This window comes from Amblyomma americanum, unplaced genomic scaffold (genome assembly GCF_052857255.1).
Source record: "Amblyomma americanum isolate KBUSLIRL-KWMA unplaced genomic scaffold, ASM5285725v1 scaffold_58, whole genome shotgun sequence".
Lineage (NCBI taxonomy): Eukaryota > Metazoa > Arthropoda > Arachnida > Ixodida > Ixodidae > Amblyomma > Amblyomma americanum.
In genome coordinates this window covers 88,799-103,661 of record NW_027526530.1, presented here as the reverse complement: position 1 = coordinate 103,661, position 14,863 = coordinate 88,799, and the positions used below count along the sequence as shown (strand labels likewise).

The 14,863-nt window shown below is 51.9% G+C and overlaps 43 non-coding genes across 43 annotated transcripts; all 43 read left to right on the top strand.

The window, feature by feature from the left end:
• Positions 1-206: 206 nt before the first annotated feature.
• TRNAI-AAU (transfer RNA isoleucine (anticodon AAU)) lies at positions 207-280 on the top strand. Its single transcript has one exon. It is a non-coding gene; the product is annotated as a tRNA-Ile (tRNA).
• Positions 281-648: 368 nt separating this feature from the next.
• On the top strand, positions 649-722 carry TRNAI-AAU (transfer RNA isoleucine (anticodon AAU)). Its single transcript has one exon. It is a non-coding gene; the product is annotated as a tRNA-Ile (tRNA).
• Positions 723-1,523: 801 nt separating this feature from the next.
• TRNAI-AAU (transfer RNA isoleucine (anticodon AAU)) lies at positions 1,524-1,597 on the top strand. Its single transcript has one exon. It is a non-coding gene; the product is annotated as a tRNA-Ile (tRNA).
• A 365-nt stretch (positions 1,598-1,962) lies between these two features.
• On the top strand, positions 1,963-2,036 carry TRNAI-AAU (transfer RNA isoleucine (anticodon AAU)). Its single transcript has one exon. It is a non-coding gene; the product is annotated as a tRNA-Ile (tRNA).
• Positions 2,037-3,724: 1,688 nt separating this feature from the next.
• Positions 3,725-3,798, top strand: TRNAI-AAU (transfer RNA isoleucine (anticodon AAU)). Its single transcript has one exon. It is a non-coding gene; the product is annotated as a tRNA-Ile (tRNA).
• Positions 3,799-3,945: 147 nt separating this feature from the next.
• Positions 3,946-4,019, top strand: TRNAI-AAU (transfer RNA isoleucine (anticodon AAU)). Its single transcript has one exon. It is a non-coding gene; the product is annotated as a tRNA-Ile (tRNA).
• Positions 4,020-4,166: 147 nt separating this feature from the next.
• TRNAI-AAU (transfer RNA isoleucine (anticodon AAU)) lies at positions 4,167-4,240 on the top strand. The gene has a single exon. It is a non-coding gene; the product is annotated as a tRNA-Ile (tRNA).
• A 147-nt stretch (positions 4,241-4,387) lies between these two features.
• TRNAI-AAU (transfer RNA isoleucine (anticodon AAU)) lies at positions 4,388-4,461 on the top strand. The gene has a single exon. It is a non-coding gene; the product is annotated as a tRNA-Ile (tRNA).
• Positions 4,462-5,050: 589 nt separating this feature from the next.
• On the top strand, positions 5,051-5,124 carry TRNAI-AAU (transfer RNA isoleucine (anticodon AAU)). Its single transcript has one exon. It is a non-coding gene; the product is annotated as a tRNA-Ile (tRNA).
• Positions 5,125-5,271: 147 nt separating this feature from the next.
• Positions 5,272-5,345, top strand: TRNAI-AAU (transfer RNA isoleucine (anticodon AAU)). The gene has a single exon. It is a non-coding gene; the product is annotated as a tRNA-Ile (tRNA).
• A 147-nt stretch (positions 5,346-5,492) lies between these two features.
• On the top strand, positions 5,493-5,566 carry TRNAI-AAU (transfer RNA isoleucine (anticodon AAU)). The gene has a single exon. It is a non-coding gene; the product is annotated as a tRNA-Ile (tRNA).
• Positions 5,567-5,935: 369 nt separating this feature from the next.
• Positions 5,936-6,009, top strand: TRNAI-AAU (transfer RNA isoleucine (anticodon AAU)). Its single transcript has one exon. It is a non-coding gene; the product is annotated as a tRNA-Ile (tRNA).
• Positions 6,010-6,157: 148 nt separating this feature from the next.
• On the top strand, positions 6,158-6,231 carry TRNAI-AAU (transfer RNA isoleucine (anticodon AAU)). Its single transcript has one exon. It is a non-coding gene; the product is annotated as a tRNA-Ile (tRNA).
• A 147-nt stretch (positions 6,232-6,378) lies between these two features.
• On the top strand, positions 6,379-6,452 carry TRNAI-AAU (transfer RNA isoleucine (anticodon AAU)). Its single transcript has one exon. It is a non-coding gene; the product is annotated as a tRNA-Ile (tRNA).
• Positions 6,453-6,599: 147 nt separating this feature from the next.
• TRNAI-AAU (transfer RNA isoleucine (anticodon AAU)) lies at positions 6,600-6,673 on the top strand. The gene has a single exon. It is a non-coding gene; the product is annotated as a tRNA-Ile (tRNA).
• Positions 6,674-6,817: 144 nt separating this feature from the next.
• Positions 6,818-6,891, top strand: TRNAI-AAU (transfer RNA isoleucine (anticodon AAU)). The gene has a single exon. It is a non-coding gene; the product is annotated as a tRNA-Ile (tRNA).
• Positions 6,892-7,035: 144 nt separating this feature from the next.
• TRNAI-AAU (transfer RNA isoleucine (anticodon AAU)) lies at positions 7,036-7,109 on the top strand. The gene has a single exon. It is a non-coding gene; the product is annotated as a tRNA-Ile (tRNA).
• Positions 7,110-7,256: 147 nt separating this feature from the next.
• TRNAI-AAU (transfer RNA isoleucine (anticodon AAU)) lies at positions 7,257-7,330 on the top strand. Its single transcript has one exon. It is a non-coding gene; the product is annotated as a tRNA-Ile (tRNA).
• Positions 7,331-7,698: 368 nt separating this feature from the next.
• On the top strand, positions 7,699-7,772 carry TRNAI-AAU (transfer RNA isoleucine (anticodon AAU)). Its single transcript has one exon. It is a non-coding gene; the product is annotated as a tRNA-Ile (tRNA).
• A 147-nt stretch (positions 7,773-7,919) lies between these two features.
• Positions 7,920-7,993, top strand: TRNAI-AAU (transfer RNA isoleucine (anticodon AAU)). Its single transcript has one exon. It is a non-coding gene; the product is annotated as a tRNA-Ile (tRNA).
• A 147-nt stretch (positions 7,994-8,140) lies between these two features.
• TRNAI-AAU (transfer RNA isoleucine (anticodon AAU)) lies at positions 8,141-8,214 on the top strand. Its single transcript has one exon. It is a non-coding gene; the product is annotated as a tRNA-Ile (tRNA).
• A 147-nt stretch (positions 8,215-8,361) lies between these two features.
• TRNAI-AAU (transfer RNA isoleucine (anticodon AAU)) lies at positions 8,362-8,435 on the top strand. The gene has a single exon. It is a non-coding gene; the product is annotated as a tRNA-Ile (tRNA).
• A 147-nt stretch (positions 8,436-8,582) lies between these two features.
• TRNAI-AAU (transfer RNA isoleucine (anticodon AAU)) lies at positions 8,583-8,656 on the top strand. The gene has a single exon. It is a non-coding gene; the product is annotated as a tRNA-Ile (tRNA).
• Positions 8,657-8,803: 147 nt separating this feature from the next.
• On the top strand, positions 8,804-8,877 carry TRNAI-AAU (transfer RNA isoleucine (anticodon AAU)). The gene has a single exon. It is a non-coding gene; the product is annotated as a tRNA-Ile (tRNA).
• A 147-nt stretch (positions 8,878-9,024) lies between these two features.
• Positions 9,025-9,098, top strand: TRNAI-AAU (transfer RNA isoleucine (anticodon AAU)). Its single transcript has one exon. It is a non-coding gene; the product is annotated as a tRNA-Ile (tRNA).
• Positions 9,099-9,245: 147 nt separating this feature from the next.
• TRNAI-AAU (transfer RNA isoleucine (anticodon AAU)) lies at positions 9,246-9,319 on the top strand. The gene has a single exon. It is a non-coding gene; the product is annotated as a tRNA-Ile (tRNA).
• Positions 9,320-9,687: 368 nt separating this feature from the next.
• TRNAI-AAU (transfer RNA isoleucine (anticodon AAU)) lies at positions 9,688-9,761 on the top strand. The gene has a single exon. It is a non-coding gene; the product is annotated as a tRNA-Ile (tRNA).
• A 147-nt stretch (positions 9,762-9,908) lies between these two features.
• Positions 9,909-9,982, top strand: TRNAI-AAU (transfer RNA isoleucine (anticodon AAU)). Its single transcript has one exon. It is a non-coding gene; the product is annotated as a tRNA-Ile (tRNA).
• A 147-nt stretch (positions 9,983-10,129) lies between these two features.
• Positions 10,130-10,203, top strand: TRNAI-AAU (transfer RNA isoleucine (anticodon AAU)). Its single transcript has one exon. It is a non-coding gene; the product is annotated as a tRNA-Ile (tRNA).
• Positions 10,204-10,350: 147 nt separating this feature from the next.
• On the top strand, positions 10,351-10,424 carry TRNAI-AAU (transfer RNA isoleucine (anticodon AAU)). The gene has a single exon. It is a non-coding gene; the product is annotated as a tRNA-Ile (tRNA).
• Positions 10,425-10,571: 147 nt separating this feature from the next.
• Positions 10,572-10,645, top strand: TRNAI-AAU (transfer RNA isoleucine (anticodon AAU)). Its single transcript has one exon. It is a non-coding gene; the product is annotated as a tRNA-Ile (tRNA).
• A 147-nt stretch (positions 10,646-10,792) lies between these two features.
• On the top strand, positions 10,793-10,866 carry TRNAI-AAU (transfer RNA isoleucine (anticodon AAU)). The gene has a single exon. It is a non-coding gene; the product is annotated as a tRNA-Ile (tRNA).
• Positions 10,867-11,013: 147 nt separating this feature from the next.
• Positions 11,014-11,087, top strand: TRNAI-AAU (transfer RNA isoleucine (anticodon AAU)). The gene has a single exon. It is a non-coding gene; the product is annotated as a tRNA-Ile (tRNA).
• A 368-nt stretch (positions 11,088-11,455) lies between these two features.
• Positions 11,456-11,529, top strand: TRNAI-GAU (transfer RNA isoleucine (anticodon GAU)). The gene has a single exon. It is a non-coding gene; the product is annotated as a tRNA-Ile (tRNA).
• A 590-nt stretch (positions 11,530-12,119) lies between these two features.
• TRNAI-AAU (transfer RNA isoleucine (anticodon AAU)) lies at positions 12,120-12,193 on the top strand. The gene has a single exon. It is a non-coding gene; the product is annotated as a tRNA-Ile (tRNA).
• A 147-nt stretch (positions 12,194-12,340) lies between these two features.
• Positions 12,341-12,414, top strand: TRNAI-AAU (transfer RNA isoleucine (anticodon AAU)). The gene has a single exon. It is a non-coding gene; the product is annotated as a tRNA-Ile (tRNA).
• A 148-nt stretch (positions 12,415-12,562) lies between these two features.
• TRNAI-AAU (transfer RNA isoleucine (anticodon AAU)) lies at positions 12,563-12,636 on the top strand. Its single transcript has one exon. It is a non-coding gene; the product is annotated as a tRNA-Ile (tRNA).
• A 589-nt stretch (positions 12,637-13,225) lies between these two features.
• On the top strand, positions 13,226-13,299 carry TRNAI-AAU (transfer RNA isoleucine (anticodon AAU)). The gene has a single exon. It is a non-coding gene; the product is annotated as a tRNA-Ile (tRNA).
• Positions 13,300-13,667: 368 nt separating this feature from the next.
• On the top strand, positions 13,668-13,741 carry TRNAI-AAU (transfer RNA isoleucine (anticodon AAU)). Its single transcript has one exon. It is a non-coding gene; the product is annotated as a tRNA-Ile (tRNA).
• A 147-nt stretch (positions 13,742-13,888) lies between these two features.
• TRNAI-AAU (transfer RNA isoleucine (anticodon AAU)) lies at positions 13,889-13,962 on the top strand. Its single transcript has one exon. It is a non-coding gene; the product is annotated as a tRNA-Ile (tRNA).
• A 368-nt stretch (positions 13,963-14,330) lies between these two features.
• On the top strand, positions 14,331-14,404 carry TRNAI-AAU (transfer RNA isoleucine (anticodon AAU)). The gene has a single exon. It is a non-coding gene; the product is annotated as a tRNA-Ile (tRNA).
• A 147-nt stretch (positions 14,405-14,551) lies between these two features.
• Positions 14,552-14,625, top strand: TRNAI-AAU (transfer RNA isoleucine (anticodon AAU)). Its single transcript has one exon. It is a non-coding gene; the product is annotated as a tRNA-Ile (tRNA).
• A 147-nt stretch (positions 14,626-14,772) lies between these two features.
• On the top strand, positions 14,773-14,846 carry TRNAI-AAU (transfer RNA isoleucine (anticodon AAU)). The gene has a single exon. It is a non-coding gene; the product is annotated as a tRNA-Ile (tRNA).
• The last annotated feature ends 17 nt before the right edge of the window (positions 14,847-14,863 follow it).

The window sequence follows — 14,863 nt, the reverse complement described above, 5'->3', positions numbered from 1 at the left end:
TTGGTTAGAGAGTCGTGCTAATAACGCGAAGGTCGTAGGTTAAATCCCTGCGCAGGCCATGGTATTTCTTTTTCTCCTGCTGTCAAAACAGCTGACCGTACGTGGCGCTGGGAGAGCCAATTTTACCTCTGCCGCGCACTCAACTGTATTGTGTGGATAGAAGAGTGACGAATGGAGTGGGTTACCTTGATTCCGTGAACCGTTCTGGCCTGCTAGCTCAGTTGGTTAGAGCCTCGTGCTAATAACGCGAAGGTCGTAGGTTCAATCCCTGCGCAGGCCATGGTATTTCTTTTTCTCCTGCTCTCAACGCAGCTGACCGTACGTGGCGCTGGGAGAGCCAATTTTACCTCTGCCGCGCACTCAACTGTATTCTGTGGATAGAAGAAGGACGAATGGAGTGGGTTACCTTGATTCCGTGAACCGTTCTGGCCTGCTAGCTCAGTTGGTTAGAGCTTCGTGCTAATAACGTGAAGGTCGTAGGTTCAATCCCTGCGCAGGCCATGGTATTTCTTTTTCTCCTGCTCTCAATGCAGCTTACCGTACGTGGCGCTGGGAGAGCCAATTTTACCTCTGCCGCGCACTCAACTGTATTGTGTGGATAGAAGAAGGACGAATGGAGTGGGTTACCTTGATTCCGTGAACCGTTCTGGCCTGCTAGCTCAGTTGGTTAGAGCGTCGTGCTAATAACGCGAAGGTCGTAGGTTCAATCCCTGCGCAGGCCATGGTATTTCTTTTTCTCCTGCTCTCAATGCAGCTTACCGTACGTGGCGCTGGGAGAGCCAATTTTACCTCTGCCGCGCACTCAACTGTATTGTGTGGATAGAAGGACGAATGGATTGGGTTACCTTGATTCCGTGAACCGTTCTGGCCTGCTAGCTCAGTTGGTTAGAGAGTCGTGCTAATAACGCGAAGGTCGTAGGTTCAATCCCTGCGCAGGCCATGGTATTTCTTTTTCTCCTGCTCTCAACGCAGCTGACCGCACGTGGCGCTGGGAGAGCCAATTTTACCTCTGCCGCGCACTCAACTGTATTGTGTGGATAGAAGGACGAATGGATTGGGTTACCTTGATTCCGTGAACCGTTCTGGCCTGCTAGCTCAGTTGGTTAGAGAGTCGTGCTAATAACGCGAAGGTCGTAGGTTCAATCCCTGCGCAGGCCATGGTATTTCTTTTTCTCCTGCTCTCAACGCAGCTGACCGCACGTGGCGCTGGGAGAGCCAATTTTACCTCTGCCGCGCACTCAACTGTATTGTGTGGATAGAAGGACGAATGGATTGGGTTACCTTGATTCCGTGAACCGTTCTGGCCTGCTAGCTCAGTTGGTTAGAGAGTCGTGCTAATAACGCGAAGGTCGTAGGTTCAATCCCTGCGCAGGCCATGGTATTTCTTTTTCTCCTGCTCTCAACGCAGCTGACCGTACGTGGCGCTGGGAGAGCCAATTTTACCTCTGCCGCGCACTCAACTGTACTGTGTGGATAGAAGAAGGACGAATGGAGTGGGTTACCTTGATTCCGTGAACCGTTCTGGCCTGCTAGCTCAGTTGGTTAGAGCGTCGTGCTAATAACGCGAAGGTCGTAGGTTCAATCCCTGCGCAGGCCATGGTATTTCTTTTTCTCCTGCTCTCAATGCAGCTTACCGTACGTGGCGCTGGGAGAGCCAATTTTACCTCTGCCGCCCACTCAACTGTATTGTGTGGATAGAAGGACGAATGGATTGGGTTACCTTGATTCCGTGAACCGTTCTGGCCTGCTAGCTCAGTTGGTTAGAGAGTCGTGCTAATAACGCGAAGGTCGTAGGTTCAATCCCTGCGCAGGCCATGGTATTTCTTTTTCTCCTGCTCTCAACGCAGCTGACCGCACGTGGCGCTGGGAGAGCCAATTTTACCTCTGCCGCGCACTCAACTGTATTGTGTGGATAGAAGAATGACGAATGGAGTGGGTTACCTTGATTCCGTGAACCGTTCTGGCCTGCTAGCTCAGTTGGTTAGAGTGTCGTGCTAATAACGCGAAGGTCGTAGGTTCAATCCCTGCGCAGGCCATGGTATTTCTTTTTCTCCTGCTCTCAACGCAGCTGACCGCACGTGGCGCTGGGAGAGCCAATTTTACCTCTGCCGCGCACTCAACTGTATTGTGTGGATAGAAGGACGAATGGAGTGGGTTACCTTGATTCCGTGAACCGTTCTGGCCTGCTAGCTCAGTTGGTTAGAGAGTCGTGCTAATAACGCGAAGGTCGTAGGTTAAATCCCTGCGCAGGCCATGGTATTTCTTTTTCTCCTGCTCTCAACGCAGCTGACCGCACGTGGCGCTGGGAGAGCCAATTTTACCTCTGCCGCGCACTCAACTGTATTGTGTGGATAGAAGGACGAATGGAGTGGGTTACCTTGATTCCGTGAACCGTTCTGGCCTGCTAGCTCAGTTGGTTAGAGAGTCGTGCTAATAACGCGAAGGTCGTAGGTTAAATCCCTGCGCAGGCCATGGTATTTCTTTTTCTCCTGCTCTCAACGCAGCTGACCGCACGTGGCGCTGGGAGAGCCAATTTTACCTCTGCCGCGCACTCAACTGTATTGTGTGGATAGAAGAATGACGAATGGAGTGGGTTACCTTGATTCCGTGAACCGTTCTGGCCTGCTAGCTCAGTTGGTTAGAGAGTCGTGCTAATAACGCGAAGGTCGTAGGTTAAATCCCTGCGCAGGCCATGGTATTTCTTTTTCTCCTGCTCTCAACGCAGCTGACCGCACGTGGCGCTGGGAGAGCCAATTTTACCTCTGCCGCGCACTCAACTGTATTGTGTGGATAGAAGAATGACGAATGGAGTGGGTTACCTTGATTCCGTGAACCGTTCTGGCCTGCTAGCTCAGTTGGTTAGAGAGTCGTGCTAATAACGCGAAGGTCGTAGGTTAAATCCCTGCGCAGGCCATGGTATTTCTTTTTCTCCTGCTCTCAACGCAGCTGACCGTACGTGGCGCTGGGAGAGCCAATTTTACCTCTACCGCGCACTCAACTGTATTGTGTGGATAGAAGAATGACGAATGGAGTGGGTTACCTTGATTCCGTGAACCGTTCTGGCCTGCTAGCTCAGTTGGTTAGAGAGTCGTGCTAATAACGCGAAGGTCGTAGGTTCAATCCCTGCGCAGGCCATGGTATTTCTTTTTCTCCTGCTCTCAACGCAGCTGACCGCACGTGGCACTGGGAGAGCCAATTTTACCTCTGCCGCGCACTCAACTGTATTGTGTGGATAGAAGAATGACGAATGGAGTGGGTTACCTTGATTCCGTGAACCGTTCTGGCCTGCTAGCTCAGTTGGTTAGAGTGTCGTGCTAATAACGCGAAGGACGTAGGTTAAATCCCTGCGCAGGCCATGGTATTTCTTTTTCTCCTGCTCTCAACGCAGCTGACCGCACGTGGCGCTGGGAGAGCCAATTTTACCTCTGCCGCGCACTCAACTGTATTGTGTGGATAGAAGAATGACGAATGGAGTGGGTTACCTTGATTCCGTGAACCGTTCTGGCCTGCTAGCTCAGTTGGTTAGAGAGTCGTGCTAATAACGCGAAGGTCGTAGGTTAAATCCCTGCGCAGGCCATGGTATTTCTTTTTCTCCTGCTCTCAACGCAGCTGACCGCACGTGGCGCTGGGAGAGCCAATTTTACCTCTGCCGCGCACTCAACTGTATTGTGTGGATAGAAGAATGACGAATGGAGTGGGTTACCTTGATTCCGTGAACCGTTCTGGCCTGCTAGCTCAGTTGGTTAGAGCGTCGTGCTAATAACGCGAAGGTCGTAGGTTCAATCCCTGCGCAGGCCATGGTATTTCTTTTTCTCCTGCTCTCAACGCAGCTGACCGTACGTGGCGCTGGGAGAGCCAATTTTACCTCTGCCGCGCACTCAACTGTATTGTGTGGATAGAAGAATGACGAATGGAGTGGGTTACCTTGATTCCGTGAACCGTTCTGGCCTGCTAGCTCAGTTGGTTAGAGTGTCGTGCTAATAACGCGAAGGTCGTAGGTTCAATCCCTGCGCAGGCCATGGTATTTCTTTTTCTCCTGCTCTCAACGCAGCTGACCGTACGTGGCGCTGGGAGAGCCAATTTTACCTCTGCCGCGCACTCAACTGTATTGTGTGGATAGAAGAATGACGAATGGAGTGGGTTACCTTGATTCCGTGAACCGTTCTGGCCTGCTAGCTCAGTTGGTTAGAGTGTCGTGCTAATAACGCGAAGGTCGTAGGTTCAATCCCTGCGCAGGCCATGGTATTTCTTTTTCTCCTGCGCTCAACGCAGCTGACCGTACGTGGCGCTGGGAGAGCCAATTTTACCTCTGCCGCGCACTCAACTGTATTGTGTGGATAGAAGAATGACGAATGGATTGGGTTACCTTGATTCCGAGAACCGTTCTGGCCTGCTAGCTCAGTTGGTTAGAGCGTCGTGCTAATAACGCGAAGGTCGTAGGTTCAATCCCTGCGCAGGCCATGGTATTTCTTTTTCTCCTGCTCTCAACGCAGCTGACCGCACGTGGCACTGGGAGAGCCAATTTTACCTCTGCCGCGCACTCAACTGTATTGTGTGGATAGAAGAATGACGAATGGAGTGGGTTACCTTGATTCCGTGAACCGTTCTGGCCTGCTAGCTCAGTTGGTTAGAGTGTCGTGCTAATAACGCGAAGGTCGTAGGTTAAATCCCTGCGCAGGCCATGGTATTTCTTTTTCTCCTGCTCTCAACGCAGCTGACCGCACGTGGCGCTGGGAGAGCCAATTTTACCTCTGCCGCGCACTCAACTGTATTGTGTGGATAGAAGAATGACGAATGGAGTGGGTTACCTTGATTCCGTGAACCGTTCTGGCCTGCTAGCTCAGTTGGTTAGAGAGTCGTGCTAATAACGCGAAGGTCGTAGGTTAAATCCCTGCGCAGGCCATGGTATTTCTTTTTTCTCCTGCTCTCAACGCAGCTGACCGCACGTGGCGCTGGGAGAGCCAATTTTACCTCTGCCGCGCACTCAACTGTATTGTGTGGATAGAAGAATGACGAATGGAGTGGTTACCTTGATTCCGTGAACCGTTCTGGCCTGCTAGCTCAGTTGGTTAGAGCGTCGTGCTAATAACGCGAAGGTCGTAGGTTCAATCCCTGCGCAGGCCATGGTATTTCTTTTTCTCCTGCTCTCAACGCAGCTGACCGTACGTGGCGCTGGGAGAGCCAATTTTACCTCTGCCGCGCACTCAACTGTATTGTGTGGATAGAAGAATGACGAATGGAGTGGGTTACCTTGATTCCGTGAACCGTTCTGGCCTGCTAGCTCAGTTGGTTAGAGTGTCGTGCTAATAACGCGAAGGTCGTAGGTTCAATCCCTGCGCAGGCCATGGTATTTCTTTTTCTCCTGCTCTCAACGCAGCTGACCGTACGTGGCGCTGGGAGAGCCAATTTTACCTCTGCCGCGCACTCAACTGTATTGTGTGGATAGAAGAATGACGAATGGAGTGGGTTACCTTGATTCCGTGAACCGTTCTGGCCTGCTAGCTCAGTTGGTTAGAGTGTCGTGCTAATAACGCGAAGGTCGTAGGTTCAATCCCTGCGCAGGCCATGGTATTTCTTTTTCTCCTGCTCTCAACGCAGCTGACCGTACGTGGCGCTGGGAGAGCCAATTTTACCTCTGCCGCGCACTCAACTGTATTGTGTGGATAGAAGAATGACGAATGGATTGGGTTACCTTGATTCCGAGAACCGTTCTGGCCTGCTAGCTCAGTTGGTTAGAGCGTCGTGCTAATAACGCGAAGGTCGTAGGTTCAATCCCCTGCGCAGGCCATGGTATTTCTTTTTCTCCTGCTCTCAACGCAGCTGACCGTACGTGGCGCTGGGAGAGCCAATTTTACCTCTGCCGCGCACTCAACTGTATTGTGTGGATAGAAGAATGACGAATGGAGTGGGTTACCTTGATTCCGTGAACCGTTCTGGCCTGCTAGCTCAGTTGGTTAGAGTGTCGTGCTAATAACGCGAAGGTCGTAGGTTCAATCCCTGCGCAGGCCATGGTATTTCTTTTTCTCCTGCTCTCAACGCAGCTGACCGTACGTGGCGCTGGGAGAGCCAATTTTACCTCTGCCGCGCACTCAACTGTATTGTGTGGATAGAAGAATGACGAATGGATTGGGTTACCTTGATTCCGAGAACCGTTTCTGGCCTGCTAGCTCAGTTGGTTAGAGCGTCGTGCTAATAACGCGAAGGTCGTAGGTTCAATCCCTGCGCAGGCCATGGTATTTCTTTTTCTCCTGCTCTCAACGCAGCTGACCGTACGTGGCGCTGGGAGAGCCAATTTTACCTCTGCCGCGCACTCAACTGTATTGTGTGGATAGAAGAATGACGAATGGAGTGGGTTACCTTGATTCCGTGAACCGTTCTGGCCTGCTAGCTCAGTTGGTTAGAGTGTCGTGCTAATAACGCGAAGGTCGTAGGTTCAATCCCTGCGCAGGCCATGGTATTTCTTTTTCTCCTGCTCTCAACGCAGCTGACCGTACGTGGCGCTGCGAGAGCCAATTTTACCTCTGCCGCGCACTCAACTGTATTGTGTGGATAGAAGAATGACGAATGGATTGGGTTACCTTGATTCCGAGAACCGTTCTGGCCTGCTAGCTCAGTTGGTTAGAGCGTCGTGCTAATAACGCGAAGGTCGTAGGTTCAATCCCTGCGCAGGCCATGGTATTTCTTTTTCTCCTGCTCTCAACGCAGCTGACCGTACGTGGCGCTGGGAGAGCCAATTTTACCTCTGCCGCGCACTCAACTGTATTGTGTGGATAGAAGGACGAATGGATTGGGTTACCTTGATTCCGTGAACCGTTCTGGCCTGCTAGCTCAGTTGGTTAGAGCGTCGTGCTAATAACGCGAAGGTCGTAGGTTCAATCCCTGCGCAGGCCATGGTATTTCTTTTTCTCCTGCTCTCAACGCAGCTGACCGTACGTGGCGCTGGGAGAGCCAATTTTACCTCTGCCGCGCACTCAACTGTACTGTGTGGATAGAAGGACGAATGGAGTGGGTTACCTTGATTCCGTGAACCCTTCTGGCCTGCTAGCTCAGTTGGTTAGAGCTTCGTGCTAATAACGCGAAGGTCGTAGGTTCAATCCCTGCGCAGGCCATTGTATTTCTTTTTCTCCTGCTCTCAACGCAGCTGACCGTACGTGGCGCTGGGAGAGCCAATTTTACCTCTGCCGCGCACTCAACTGTATTTTGTGGATAGAAGAAGGACGAATGGAGTGGGTTACCTTGATTCCGTGAACCGTTCTGGCCTGCTAGCTCAGTTGGTTAGAGCGTCGTGCTAATAACGCGAAGGTCGTAGGTTCAATCCCTGCGCAGGCCATGGTATTTCTTTTTCTCCTGCTCTCAACGCAGCTGACCGTACGTGGCGCTGGGAGAGCCAATTTTACCTCCGCCGCGCACTCAACTGTATTGTGTGGATAGAAGAATGACGAATGGAGTGGGTTACCTTGATTCCGTGAACCGTTCTGGCCTGCTAGCTCAGTTGGTTAGAGAGTCGTGCTAATAACGCGAAGGTCGTAGGTTAAATCCCTGCGCAGGCCATGGTATTTCTTTTTCTCCTGGTGTCAAAACAGCTGACCGTACGTGGCGCTGGGAGAGCCAATTTTACCTGTGCCGCGCACTCAACTGTATTGTGTGGATAGAAGAATGACGAATGGAGTGGGTTACCTTGATTCCGTGAACCGTTCTGGCCTGCTAGCTCAGTTGGTTAGAGCGTCGTGCTAATACCGCGAAGGTCGTAGGTTCAATCCCTGCGCAGGCCATGGTATTTCTTTTTCTCCTGCTCTCAACGCAGCTGACCGTACGTGGCGCTGGGAGAGCCAATTTTACCTCTGCCGCGCACTCAACTGTATTGTGTGGATAGAAGAATGACGAATGGAGTGGGTTACCTTGATTCCGTGAACCGTTCTGGCCTGCTAGCTCAGTTGGTTAGAGCGTCGTGCTAATACCGCGAAGGTCGTAGGTTCAATCCCTGCGCAGGCCATGGTATTTCTTTTTCTCCTGCTCTCAACGCAGCTGACCGTACGTGGCGCTGGGAGAGCCAATTTTACCTCTGCCGCGCACTCAACTGTATTGTGTGGATAGAAGAATGACGAATGGAGTGGGTTACCTTGATTCCGTGAACCGTTCTGGCCTGCTAGCTCAGTTGGTTAGAGCGTCGTGCTAATAACGCGAAGGTCGTAGGTTCAATCCCTGCGCAGGCCATGGTATTTCTTTTTCTCCTGCTCTCAACGCAGCTGACCGTACGTGGCGCTGGGAGAGCCAATTTTACCTCTGCCGCGCACTCAACTGTATTGTGTGGATAGAAGAATGACGAATGGAGTGGGTTACCTTGATTCCGTGAACCGTTCTGGCCTGCTAGCTCAGTTGGTTAGAGCGTCGTGCTAATAACGCGAAGGTCGTAGGTTCAATCCCTGCGCAGGCCATGGTATTTCTTTTTCTCCTGCTCTCAACACAGCTGACCGCACGTGGCGCTGGGAGAGCCAATTTTACCTCTGCCGCGCACTCAACTGTATTGTGTGGATAGAAGAATGACGAATGGAGTGGGTTACCTTGATTCCGTGAACCGTTCTGGCCTGCTAGCTCAGTTGGTTAGAGCGTCGTGCTAATAACGCGAAGGTCGTAGGTTCAATCCCTGCGCAGGCCATGGTATTTCTTTTTCTCCTGCTCTCAACGCAGCTGACCGCACGTGGCGCTGGGAGAGCCAATTTTACCTCTGCCGCGCACTCAACTGTATTGTGTGGATAGAAGAATGACGAATGGAGTGGGTTACCTTGATTGCGTGAACCGTTCTGGCCTGCTAGCTCAGTTGGTTAGAGCGTCGTGCTAATAACGCGAAGGTCGTAGGTTCAATCCCTGCGCAGGCCATGGTATTTCTTTTTCTCCTGCTCTCAACGCAGCTGACCGCACGTGGCGCTGGGAGAACCAATTTTACCTCTGCCGCGCACTCAACTGTATTGTGTGGATCGAAGAATGACGAATGGAGTGGGTTACCTTGATTCCGTGAACCGTTCTGGCCTGCTAGCTCAGTTGGTTAGAGCGTCGTGCTAATAACGCGAAGGTCGTAGGTTCAATCCCTGCGCAGGCCATGGTATTTCTTTTTCTCCTGCTCTCAACGCAGCTGACCGCACGTGGCGCTGGGAGAGCCAATTTTACCTCTGCCGCGCACTCAACTGTATTGTGTGGATAGAAGAATGACGAATGGAGTGGGTTACCTTGATTCCGTGAACCGTTCTGGCCTGCTAGCTCAGTTGGTTAGAGCGTCGTGCTAATAACGCGAAGGTCGTAGGTTCAATCCCTGCGCAGGCCATGGTATTTCTTTTTCTCCTGCTCTCAACGCAGCTGACCGTACGTGGCGCTGGGAGAGCCAATTTTACCTCTGCCGCGCACTCAACTGTATTGTGTGGATAGAAGAATGACGAATGGAGTGGGTTACCTTGATTCCGTGATCCGTTCTGGCCTGCTAGCTCAGTTGGTTAGAGCGTCGTGCTAATAACGCGGAGGTCGTAGGCTCAATCCCTGCGCAGGCCATGGTATTTCTTTTTCTCCTGCTCTCAACGCAGCTGACCGTACGTGGCGCTGGGAGAGCCAATTTTACCTCTGCCGCGCACTCAACTGTATTGTGTGGATAGAAGAATGACGAATGGAGTGGGTTACCTTGATTCCGTGAACCGTTCTGGCCTGCTAGCTCAGTTGGTTAGAGCGTCGTGCTAATAACGCGAAGGTCGTAGGTTCAATCCCTGCGCAGGCCATGGTATTTCTTTTTCTCCTGCTCTCAACGCAGCTGACCGTACGTGGCGCTGGGAGAGCCAATTTTACCTCTGCCGCGCACTCAACTGTATTGTGTGGATAGAAGAATGACGAATGGAGTGGGTTACCTTGATTCCGTGAACCGTTCTGGCCTGCTAGCTCAGTTGGTTAGAGCGTCGTGCTAATAACGCGAAGGTCGTAGGTTCAATCCCTGCGCAGGCCATGGTATTTCTTTTTATCCTGCTCTCAACGCAGCTGACCGCACGTGGCGCTGGGAGAGCCAATTTTACCTCTGCCGCGCACTCAACTGTATTGTGTGGATAGAAGAATGACGAATGGAGTGGGTTACCTTGATTGCGTGAACCGTTCTGGCCTGCTAGCTCAGTTGGTTAGAGCGTCGTGCTAATAACGCGAAGGTCGTAGGTTCAATCCCTGCGCAAGCCATGGTATTTCTTTTTCTCCTGCTCTCAACGCAGCTGACCGCACGTGGCGCTGGGAGAGCCAATTTTACCTCTGCCGCGCACTCAACTGTATTGTGTGGATCGAAGAATGACGAATGGAGTGGGTTACCTTGATTCCGTGAACCGTTCTGGCCTGCTAGCTCAGTTGGTTAGAGCGTCGTGCTAATAACGCGAAGGTCGTAGGTTCAATCCCTGCGCAGGCCATGGTATTTCTTTTTCTCCTGCTCTCAACGCAGCTGACCGCACGTGGCGCTGGGAGAGCCAATTTTACCTCTGCCGCGCACTCAACTGTATTGTGTGGATAGAAGAATGACGAATGGAGTGGGTTACCTTGATTCCGTGAACCGTTCTGGCCTGCTAGCTCAGTTGGTTAGAGCGTCGTGCTAATAACGCGAAGGTCGTAGGTTCAATCCCTGCGCAGGCCATGGTATTTCTTTTTCTCCTGCTCTCAACGCAGCTGACCGTACGTGGCGCTGGGAGAGCCAATTTTACCTCTGCCGCGCACTCAACTGTATTGTGTGGATAGAAGAATGACGAATGGAGTGGGTTACCTTGATTCCGTGAACCGTTCTGGCCTGCTAGCTCAGTTGGTTAGAGCGTCGTGCTAATAACGCGAAGGTCGTAGGTTCAATCCCTGCGCAGGCCATGGTATTTCTTTTTCTCCTGCTCTCAACGCAGCTGACCGCACGTGGCGCTGGGAGAGCCAATTTTACCTCTGCCGCGCACTCAACTGTATTGTGTGGATAGAAGAATGACGAATGGAGTGGGTTACCTTGATTGCGTGAACCGTTCTGGCCTGCTAGCTCAGTTGGTTAGAGCGTCGTGCTAATAACGCGAAGGTCGTAGGTTCAATCCCTGCGCAGGCCATGGTATTTCTTTTTCTCCTGCTCTCAACGCAGCTGACCGTACGTGGCGCTGGGAGAGCCAATTTTACCTCTGCCGCGCACTCAACTGTATTGTGTGGATAGAAGAATGACGAATGGAGTGGGTTACCTTGATTCCGTGATCCGTTCTGGCCTGCTAGCTCAGTTGGTTAGAGCGTCGTGCTAATAACGCGGAGGTCGTAGGCTCAATCCCTGCGCAGGCCATGGTATTTCTTTTTCTCCTGCTCTCAACGCAGCTGACCGTACGTGGCGCTGGGAGAGCCAATTTTACCTCTGCCGCGCACTCAACTGTATTGTGTGGATAGAAGAATGACGAATGGAGTGGGTTACCTTGATTCCGTGAACCGTTCTGGCCTGCTAGCTCAGTTGGTTAGAGCGTCGTGCTGATAACGCGAAGGTCGTAGGTTCAATCCCTGCGCAGGCCATGGTATTTCTTTTTCTCCTGCTCTCAACGCAGCTGACCGTACGTGGCGCTGGGAGAGCCAATTTTACCTCTGCCGCGCACTCAACTGTATTGTGTGGATAGAAGAATGACGAATGGAGTGGGTTACCTTGATTCCGTGAACCGTTCTGGCCTGCTAGCTCAGTTGGTTAGAGTGTCGTGCTAATAACGCGAAGGTCGTAGGTTCAATCCCTTGCGCAGGCCATGGTATTTCTTTTTCTCCTGCTCTCAACGCAGCTGACCGTACGAGGCGCTGGGAGAGCCAATTTTACCTCTGCCGCGCACTCAACTGTATTGTGTGGATAGAAGAATGACGAATGGAGTGGGTTTCCTTGATTCCGTGAACCGTTCTGGGCTGCTAGCTCAGTTGGTTAGAGCGTCGTGCTAATAACGCGAAGGTCGTAGGTTCAATCCCTGCGCAGGCCATGGTATTTCTTTTTCTCCTGCTCTCAACGCAGCTGACCGTACGTGGCGCTGGGAGAGCCAATTTTACCTCTGCCGCGCACTCAACTGTATTGTGTGGATAGAAGAATGACGAATGGAGTGGGTTACCTTGATTCCGTGAACCGTTCTGGCCTGCTAGCTCAGTTGGTTAGAGTGTCGTGCTAATAACGCGAAGGTCGTAGGTTCAATCCCTGCGCAGGCCATGGTATTTCTTTTTCTCCTGCTCTCAACGCAGCTGACCGCAAGTGGCGCTGGGAGAGCCAATTTTACCTCTGCCGCGCACTCAACTGTATTGTGTGGATAGAAGAATGACGAATGGAGTGGGTTACCTTGATTCCGTGAACCGTTCTGGCCTGCTAGCTCAGTTGGTTAGAGCGTCGTGCTAATAACGCGAAGGTCGTAGGTTCAATCCCTGCGCAGGCCATGGTATTTCTTTTTCTCCTGCTCTCAACGCAGCTGACCGTACGTGGCGCTGGGAGAGCCAATTTTACCTCTGCCGCGCACTCAACTGTATTGTGTGGATAGAAGAATGACGAATGGAGTGGGTTACCTTGATTCCGTGAACCGTTTCTGGCCTGCTAGCTCAGTTGGTTAGAGCGTCGTGCTAATAACGCGAAGGTCGTAGGTTCAATCCCTGCGCAGGCCATGGTATTTCTTTTTCTCCTGCTCTCAACGCAGCTGACCGTACGTGGCGCTGGGAGAGCCAATTTTACCTCTGCCGCGCACTCAACTGTATTGTGTGGATAGAAGAATGACGAAAGGAGTGGGTTTCCTTGATTCCGTGAACCGTTCTGGGCTGCTAGCTCAGTTGGTTAGAGCGTCGTGCTAATAACGCGAAGGTCGTAGGTTCAATCCCTGCGCAGGCCATGGTATTTCTTTTTCTCCTGCTCTCAACGCAGCTGACCGTACGTGGCGCTGGGAGAGCCAATTTTACCTCTGCCGCGCACTCAACTGTATTGTGTGGATAGAAGAATGACGAATGGAGTGGGTTTCCTTGATTCCGTGAACCGTTCTGGGCTGCTAGCTCAGTTGGTTAGAGCGTCGTGCTAATAACGCGAAGGTCGTAGGTTCAATCCCTGCGCAGGCCATGGTATTTCTTTTTCTCCTGCTCTCAACGCAGCTGACCGTACGTGGCGCTGGGAGAGCCAATTTTACCTCTGCCGCGCACTCAACTGTATTGTGTGGATAGAAGAATGACGAATGGAGTGGGTTACCTTGATTCCGTGAACCGTTCTGGCCTGCTAGCTCAGTTGGTTAGAGCGTCGTGCTAATAACGCGAAGGTCGTAGGTTCAATCCCTGCGCAGGCCATGGTATTTCTTTTTCTCCTGCTCTCAACGCAGCTGACCGTACGTGGCGCTGGGAGAGCCAATTTTACCTCTGCCGCGCACTCAACTGTATTGTGTGGATAGAAGAATGACGAATGGAGTGGGTTTCCTTGATTCCGTGAACCGTTCTGGGCTGCTAGCTCAGTTGGTTAGAGCGTCGTGCTAATAACGCGAAGGTCGTAGGTTCAATCCCTGCGCAGGCCATGGTATTTCTTTTTCTCCTGCTCTCAACGCAGCTGACCGTACGTGGCGCTGGGAGAGCCAATTTTACCTCTGCCGCGCACTCAACTGTATTGTGTGGATAGAAGAATGACGAATGGAGTGGGTTACCTTGATTCCGTGAACCGTTCTGGCCTGCTAGCTCAGTTGGTTAGAGCGTCGTGCTAATAACGCGAAGGTCGTAGGTTCAATCCCTGCGCAGGCCATGGTATTTCTTTTTCTCCTGCTCTCAACGCAGCTGACCGTACGTGGCGCTGGGAGAGCCAATTTTACCTCTGCCGCGCACTCAACTGTATTGTGTGGATAGAAGAATGACGAATGGAGTGGGTTACCTTGATTCCGTGAACCGTTCTGGCCTGCTAGCTCAGTTGGTTAGAGCGTCGTGCTAATAACGCGAAGGTCGTAGGTTCAATCCCTGCGCAGGCCATGGTATTTCTTTTTCTCCTGCTCTCAACGCAGCTGACCGTACGTGGCGCTGGGAGAGCCAATTTTACCTCTGCCGCGCACTCAACTGTATTGTGTGGATAGAAGAATGACGAATGGAGTGGGTTACCTTGATTCCGTGAACCGTTCTGGCCTGCTAGCTCAGTTGGTTAGAGCGTCGTGCTAATAACGCGAAGGTCGTAGGTTCAATCCCTGCGCAGGCAATGGTATTTCTTTTTCTCCTGCTCTCAACGCAGCTGACCGCACGTGGCGCTGGGAGAGCCAATTTTACCTCTGCCGCGCACTCAGCTGTATTGTGTGGATAGAAGAATGACGAATGGAGTGGGTTACCTTGATTCCGTGAACCGTTCTGGCCTGCTAGCTCAGTTGGTTAGAGCGTCGTGCTAATAACGCGAAGGTCGTAGGTTCAATCCCTGCGCAGGCCATGGTATTTCTTTTTCTCCTGCTCTCAACGCAGCTGACCGTACGTGGCGCTGGGAGAGCCAATTTTACCTCTGCCGCGCACTCAACTGTATTGTGTGGATAGAAGAATGACGAATGGAGTGGGTTACCTTGATTCCGTGAACCGTTCTGGCCTGCTAGCTCAGTTGGTTAGAGCGTCGTGCTAATAACGCGAAGGTCGTAGGTTCAATCCCTGCGCAGGCCATGGTATTTCTTTTTCTCCTGCTCTCAACGCAGCTGACCGTACGTGGCGCTGGGAGAGCCAATTTTACCTCTGCCGCGCACTCAACTGTATTGTGTGGATAGAAGAATGACGAATGGAGTGGGTTACCTTCATTCCGTGAACCGTTCTGGCCTGCTAGCTCAGTTGGTTAGAGCGTCGTGCTAATAACGCGAAGGTCGTAGGTTCAATCCCTGCGCAGGCCATGGTATTTCTTTTTCTC